The 7,506-nt window shown below is 39.5% G+C and overlaps 1 protein-coding gene across 13 annotated transcripts in view; it reads right to left on the bottom strand.

Moving 5' to 3' along the window:
* The window catches only part of LRRC8B (leucine rich repeat containing 8 VRAC subunit B), a 90,460-nt gene that overhangs the window by 47,014 nt on the left and 35,940 nt on the right, over positions 1-7,506 (bottom strand). For 10 of the 13 annotated variants that reach the window (XR_006206275.1, XR_006206274.1, XM_042952711.1 and 7 more), the window contains exons 1-3: positions 6,923-7,117; positions 4,027-4,111; positions 2,379-2,433 (exon numbers count right to left, since the gene is read on the bottom strand). The gene's annotated coding sequence lies outside the window, so the exon portion shown is untranslated. Of the gene's footprint in view, positions 1-2,378; positions 2,434-4,026; positions 4,112-6,922; positions 7,118-7,506 lie in introns of those variants that run through there. The other 3 variants (XM_042952707.1, XM_042952708.1, XM_042952710.1) reach the window with 2 other exon arrangements.

Genomic DNA, 7,506 nt, shown 5'->3' with positions numbered 1-7,506 from the left:
AGCCACCAGTGGCTACATAATTCTTAGGATGTGTAAACAGAAGGCAACCTCAGACCTTTCTCCACCATCTTCATTGTTAATAAAAATGTCTTCTTGCCTCCCCCTCCCACCACCCACAGTAAACAAGCAATTTGGCTCTTGTGAATCTACACGCTCTCCTTCCGAATGTCTGGCTGATAGCTGAGATCACCATTACAATTGCTTCTCCACTGGTTACTTACTTTCACAAGAGCAGAGTCACATGGGCTATTTAATCCAGGAGGAAACCATGGAGATCAGAGTGCAACTCTTTACACATAAGAAACCTAAAGTTTAGAGGTGTTTAAGTTGCTTCTCCAGGGCATGGAATTATGGTCACATTTCCTAATTTCAAAAGAGCTGGGAGGTTGAGAGCATTGATTCTGGCCACCTGTCCTAATTAATAATAGGCTCTTCCTAACAAAATAAACAGGGTTTCATAACATGAATTTGCAAATGGAGTCCAGAATTTCTTTGTTATATATATATTTTTAACTATAAATCAAAATGATTTTTTTTTTTTTTTTTGCTTTGGGACAAACCAGTATGCTCTAGAAATGCTAAAAATATGATTAAGCCACTAGTCTTAACCCTTTCTCTAAATTTAACATTTATATGCACTCAATTATGGAGGCTAGGACTACAAAAGCATACCGAGAAAATATGAGACCTTGTTTCTGCTTTCATGGGATTTACAGTCCTATTGTGGACAGAAGACACGCATAGTTGAAAGTCAGCACCACCATGTCATGCTGTCACCAGTATCAAATGGGTGGGATGACGGCTAAACCTAGTACGTACTACATCTGATTCTATATAAAGAAAATACCCAAAGAGAATGGGTGAAATATCTTAACAGCAGCATTTCTCAAAGAGAGGTCAGGATTTTAGTCTGTAGAATGCCTATTATGTGTCCAGGGGAGTTCAGAGGGTTCAGGAAATATAGATATGCAAGACAGAAAGATCCCTGCTCTCAGAGACCTTACTGAGGAAAAAGGGAGGAGAGGCAACCAAACAGACAACCATAATAAAATCAGAAATGCCATGAAGAATATAGAACTCCTTTATTTATTTTTAAAGCGTTTTTAAATGTTTGTTTATTTTTGAGAGACAGAGAGAGACAGAGGATATGAAGGGGGCTCTGCGCTGACAGCAGTGAACCCGAGCCCGATGTGGGGCTCAAACTCATGAACCGTGAGATTGTGACCTGAGGGTCATGACGTTGGACGCTCAACTGACTGAGCTGCCCAGGTGCTCCTAGAGCTCCTTTAGAGTGGGCAGACAGGGAAGGCCTCTTTAGACCTGAATGGAGCCAGCCATGCAATGATATTGGGGAAGATCATTTATTGGGGAAGATCATTCCAAGTAGAAGGAGGAAGAAGCTTATGAATGGGTGATCAGAAAGGAGGCCCCAGGCTGGAAAGTCAGGAACCTGGGGAAAGCAGAAGAGTGAGAGGGCCTGCAGACAATACACAGAGTTTGGATAAGAAACAGCCCAGGAGTGATGGGAAAGACACTGAAGAGCCTTAAGTAGAGAAGTAGCTGATCTCATGTTAGCTTTTAAAAATTCACAGTCAACTCAGCAGATCAGCAGGGCTATGTGGATATACTGAAGACATCAAAGGATCTATACCTTCATCTATAAAAAGAAGGGTGTTCACAATACATTGGAGGACAGAGGCACTGTCCTCACCACTCCTTAACCTAGATTATATATGTTCAGAGCTGGGCGATACACTTTTCAAGATATCTGTCATATTCACAATACTAGAGAGTCATGCTACTTAATACAGTGTACAAATTCATCGGTCATTACGTCAAAGTCAAAACCTCTGCCACAGAACTAATTTAAGATTAATTTGCCACAATTATAAAAGATAAGTGATGTTTCTAGGAAGGAACAGAGAATAGGACTTTTTTATTTTTGACTTACGTAATTTGGGAAAGCATGGCTATCGTTTACTTATGGAAACATGGCAAATTGATTCCATGCATAAAAAACACTACCTTGAACAAAACCTAGAAAACTATAGACATGGAGTTACAGAGTCTAAGCCTGTCATTGACATTAAATTCCTCAGATCTTTAAGGTTTAAAAAAATGACAAATATCAAACATACACACATATATTTTGCAACATACAAGACCAATGAAGGATAGCAAGATGACATTTTACCAAAATGTACAGAGATTTAATTGTTTATTAACTGGCTGAAAAACGTAAAAAAGATTTTATTCAAAATGTCGGTCGAAATAACAATCTCTTTTTACATACTAAGTATTCAGTATTTGCCCCAAGCTACCAATGTTAAGAGTAATTATCTTTACCACGTGTTCACAATTCAGAACGTTAGTCTTACCCTATGAATGGTGGTCAACTGGAAACTCTGCAATTAGTTTCTATTTGAAAAATTCCTAAAGAGAAATCATAAACATATTGTTACATTTTACCCATCAGACTGCAAGACAAGTTATCCGCTCATGCAGCTGTAAGATTTCCAACATCTATAATAACTTTATGAAACATACAAAAAGTAACTAAAAAAGTGAGCGTTGTTAAAGAGATCACCTTCTGATCTCTTGCAAAGGTTATCAACTAATACCCAGGGAGTGACCCAGGGACTAGCACAAGTTACAATTTAATGTCATCACCACAGCAATTTACAAGGCATAAAATATGAACATTAAATGTTTACTTGAGAATGAGATAAGCATTATATCTCAGGTACCACTCACTTTATAAATAATAGAAAAATCCCATTGAAAAAACCCATTGAAAATATCCATGTTTCTTATAGAAAAAAGAGGAAACATGGTGGGGTGGGGGGAGCCAATATTTGGGATAGTTTCTCCAGTTTTTGTTGCCACCGTTTTTGTTTTTTTGTTGTTGTTTGCTGGCCTGCTAGTTTTACACAAACTATGCCATTGTAAAATTCAATGGCACAACATTTTTGCCTCCTATTATTTATCATAGGCTTTCTCAGTGTTGTCACAGTTTCTCTAAACAGCATTTTAAAAAAAGATTTTATTTTGAAGTCATCTCTATTCTCAATGTGGGGCTTGATCTCACAACCCCAAGATCAAGAGTCACATGCTCTTACCGAATGAGCCAGGCATGTCCCTGAACATCATTTTTGTTTTTGCTTTTATAATAAAGTTTATTTATTTATAAATTTTTAAGCTTATTCATTTCTTTTGAGAAAGTGTGAGTGGAGGAAGGGCAGAGAGAGAGAGAGAGAGAGAGAGAGAGAGAGAGAAAGAGAGAGAGAAGAGAGAATCCCAAGCAGGCTGCACAGAGCCTGATGCAGGGCTTAAACCCATGAACCGTGAGATCATTCATGACCTGAGCTGAAGTCAGACACCCAACAGACTGAGCCACGCAGGTGGCCCCTATTTATTTTGAGAGACAGACAGCATTCAGGGGAGAAGCAGAGAGAGAGAGAGGTCTGTGGTGACAGGGAGACTCAATCTTAATCTCACGAACCTTGAGATCATGACCTGAGCCAAAATCAAGAGTCAGACACTTAACTGACTGAACCACCCAAGGAGCCCAACATCATTTTTCTTAGGAGTGTAATAGTACCTACGTATGTCATAGTTAAAAAAAATATTTCCTTACTGAATCTTGGATTTTCCCTTTTTCCCCCTTTACTAATAATACTGCAAATATCCCTGTACTCTGTTCATATAATTTCCTTTGCATAGATCTCTAAAAGTGAGAGTAATGGGCCAGAGGGCATAAACATTTTAAGGCTTCTGATATATAACAACAAATTGTTTCTCAAGAAATACACTGATTTTCTTTTCTATAAACAATATATGAGTAGCACCCTCACCAGATGTGGTCATCATCATTAAAAAAACAAAAACAAAAAAACCAAAAACACAAAACTGTGCTAATTCCATTCTAAGTTATTTTATTGTTTCTTTATTTTGCATTTCTTGACGGAGTGGAGGTGAATGCTTTTCAACATGTTTTATTAACAAATTTCATTAACATTTATTTACCTACACCAGAGGAGTATTTTGCTGAGAAGACGGAAATGGAACGACAGCTCTTACAATGACAGCTTGTCATCTCCGAGTGAAGTCACTGCAGCCAAGTAAAAAAACAACAGAATGTAGCTCCGTTTCTGTACCCAGGCTAAAACCAAATCACTCAAACTAATTTTAGAAACTACAGCAAAAGTTATCGCCTTTCTTCCTCCTCAGCCCCAAACAAAAGCACCAGTTAGAAAAATGAAATGTGAAAATACTAAATGACAATGCTTGTTCTAACAGAATAAATAGTCCACATTAGGCAGCTTAAAAACAGGCAGGACTCTGATTGCCAGAGTAACGCTGACCGACCCGTGCTGACATGGGCTGTGGGGTCAGTGGCTCCTCCAGCTTGCGAGGCTAATGGGTGTTATAAAACTGGCATCACCTACCCCCTCAAAAACATTTTCTCTCCCCAGTGGCAGGACACGAGACGTGTTCACTTTCACTTACAAAGGCAATTCCAAAATAATCTCAAAACACGTATTCTGGAAGATTAGGAGAGGACACACAACACTAAGAATTGCCTTTCTCAAATAAGAGCTCCCTCTGGGAGGTTCCTAGTGAGGGACATATAAGGGAATACCCGCCCCTCCCCCCCAAGTACTGGGGATTAAAGAACAATAGGGGACAATCAACTATGACAGAAAAACAGGAGGCCCCCAGCCTTTTACTTTGAAAGCAGAGAAGTCTGGATGCTCTGATTTCCTTCTGGTCACTAGAGATAGGGGAGACTGACAAAACGAACTCCTTTGTAGTTAAGCAAAGAACGGTTATAAAACTTTGGGATCTGAAAATTGGCTTTCCATTTGGGCACATTTGTGTTTTAGGTATGGCTAAATAAAATCTTTCCCTTTAAGGTTTAGCAAGAAGTCAAAAATCTCTGCATAGTAACCCGATCTCATTTTGTAAGTCAGATATGGCAAGAGTCACTGCAATATCACACTTATTCATCCTGCCTTGGGCCATTCCGTAAGTTTAAGGCTTTAGGTTATATAATAGCCTATTTCATCAGTTTGAAAAGTTCAAACTATGAATACCAGATGTACTTAAAAGAGGGACATTTCCTTTCACCATCTGTCCTATCCTGATCACCTCCATGAATCACTTCCATGAGCCACCTTGACCTCCATCTGTGTTCCTATGACACTAACAGTTCTCTCCCACTGTTTTATCGTATACAATAAGCTATTGCCTCAAGTTCCTTGAGTGCTGGGACAGCATCTTATTATCTATATCTCCAGGACTGCTCTCGGTATCTCTTTTCAGTGCTAGATTAAAAGCCTGCATGTTACGGCAGCTTGCATGTACAGATTCATCAGCAGGGTGTTGAAAACATCTCTGGAAACTTAACTAGATTAAATAAGAATAGTATCCACCAGAACTTTTCTCAGGGATTGTACAGAGTGTGGTTGCAAGGAAAAAGAAGGGGTCTGCTATTTTACTTCTGGTCAGTTGAGATCCTAGGAACTTGAGGGGTTCTTTGGCTACCCTTTCCCTCTCACACAGGGCTTGGCTTTTCCTCTTAAAAAATGTTGTGAATAAATATATAAAGAATAACAGTCTGAAGTGGCATCAAATCATTAGCCTGCCCAGGGTAACAAATTATTAGCTTATCTCTTGTTCCCCCATGTTTCAGTCTTGCCCCTATTCCCACCATAAATATTTAGTATATAATTACTGAGTGAACAAATAATACTAGGCCAGGTCTTACCACCCAGTTAGGAACCAAGTACAGAGGAAGAGGCCCAGCTCTGTGAATGGTCCGTGAACCCAACCACACACATGATGAGTCTCAAAGGGTGAGAAAGCAAAGCAGAGGGAGGGGACAGAACCTCTGGCATTTCCATCACCCCATGATACATCCAGAGATTCAGAAGCAGAGGCTAAGCCTTCACTCTTCAGGAAGAAAGGAAAAAAATTTACACCTGCCAATTTCACCACCAAACATGACATCTCACAAACCTGAACGGAGAACCGCTGTCAATTTACCATGACTGGCTGCATTATAATGATGGTGAGTCATTTTGAATCAGTGATGGGTCACTGGATAAATGCCACAGCATTCCTAAATGGCTTTAATATCTTATCAAATTATGATTTCACAATTCTTTTATACAAATGAAAAGTACAATGCAACAGGAATAATACCAAGACCAGTGGAAGTATCGAGTTTTCACCCCAACAAGGATGGTGTGTATCATGCTGTTTTGTGCCTACCTGCCCTTCCCACCCATCCCCAAGACCATAGGCCCTGGGAAGGCAAGAATATTTCTCATCTCCTCAGGGTCTGCCAGATCTTAGATGCTCTGTAAGTATTGTAATTCCACAATTCCTGTGAGCTATGACCAAGCTCAAAATACTGTATGTCTTTTGGATGGTTTCAGTCTCATAAAATTGGTAACTTCTCATAGGGATCACTGTAAAGAATGTTACATCCATTACCACATATTCTTAACCCAATGATAAATATCAATTGCCATGCATTGCAAATCACCCTGGTATTTAGATCAAATTCACTTCTGACCCTAAAATTAATCCTAAAAGGGTTAATGTTCACCAAGTACTAAATGACCGTTAAACACAAAAGATGTTTAAAATGAATGCTGCTATCCACTCTCCCCCCACTCAGAAAAGTACTCAAAACATTCCTCAGGCTTCTTCAGCATTTAGGGAGTACTGATAGTTCTATTACACTGCCATTAAACTGCATCACAAAGAGCTGGTTAGATGCCTTTCAGCCTCTCCCTTTGAGCTTTTTGAAGAGTGCAGTGTCCTGGGCAGGACCTAACACACGAGAGATTCTTAGTAATAACTAGCTGTTGAATTAAGAGGTAGGAAATGGAAAAGGGGAGGCTACCATTACCGTGTATTCAGTGAGGGAGGTATTATGATCTTAGCTCTAAAGGTGAGAAAGTTGAGGACTGGAGAAATGAAGAAACTTGCTCAAGCTCACACAGCGAACCCCAAATTCACACCAACCAGCGCTATGAGCCATCTGCTACACCGCCTCTCCAATGAACTATATAAAAAGGAGTTTTATATAGAACGTGGCATCTCTCTGTAAAAAAAAAAAAAAAAATCACAATCTATCTTTTAGAGGAACCAAAAGACACAATCTAAAAATCCGATCTCTGCAGGTTTCCCAGCTCATTACTCAGTACTCCATCCCCATACAGAATCAACAAACGCTCCCTCCATCCTGCCTGCCTCTATTATGTAATTAGTTAAGACTGACATGCCAGATAGCCAGAGCAAGGGTGCACCCTGCAGGCACAGCTTCTTACAAAGAAACATTCCCCCATCAATTTTATGACAAGAGGGATAACTAACTGAAGTTGAATCTGTATTTAAATGATATTTTATGAGGCTTTTCTTCCTGGCTTTCCTATTAAAATGCAGTTCCAAGAAATTAATACCATATCCCCTGCAGAGGACATTCCTTCTGAA

Source organism: Panthera leo, chromosome C1 (assembly GCF_018350215.1).
Source record: "Panthera leo isolate Ple1 chromosome C1, P.leo_Ple1_pat1.1, whole genome shotgun sequence".
Classification (NCBI taxonomy): Eukaryota; Metazoa; Chordata; class Mammalia; order Carnivora; family Felidae; genus Panthera; species Panthera leo.
Note: the sequence above shows the minus strand (reverse complement) of the source record. Positions and strands in the feature narration are given on the sequence as shown.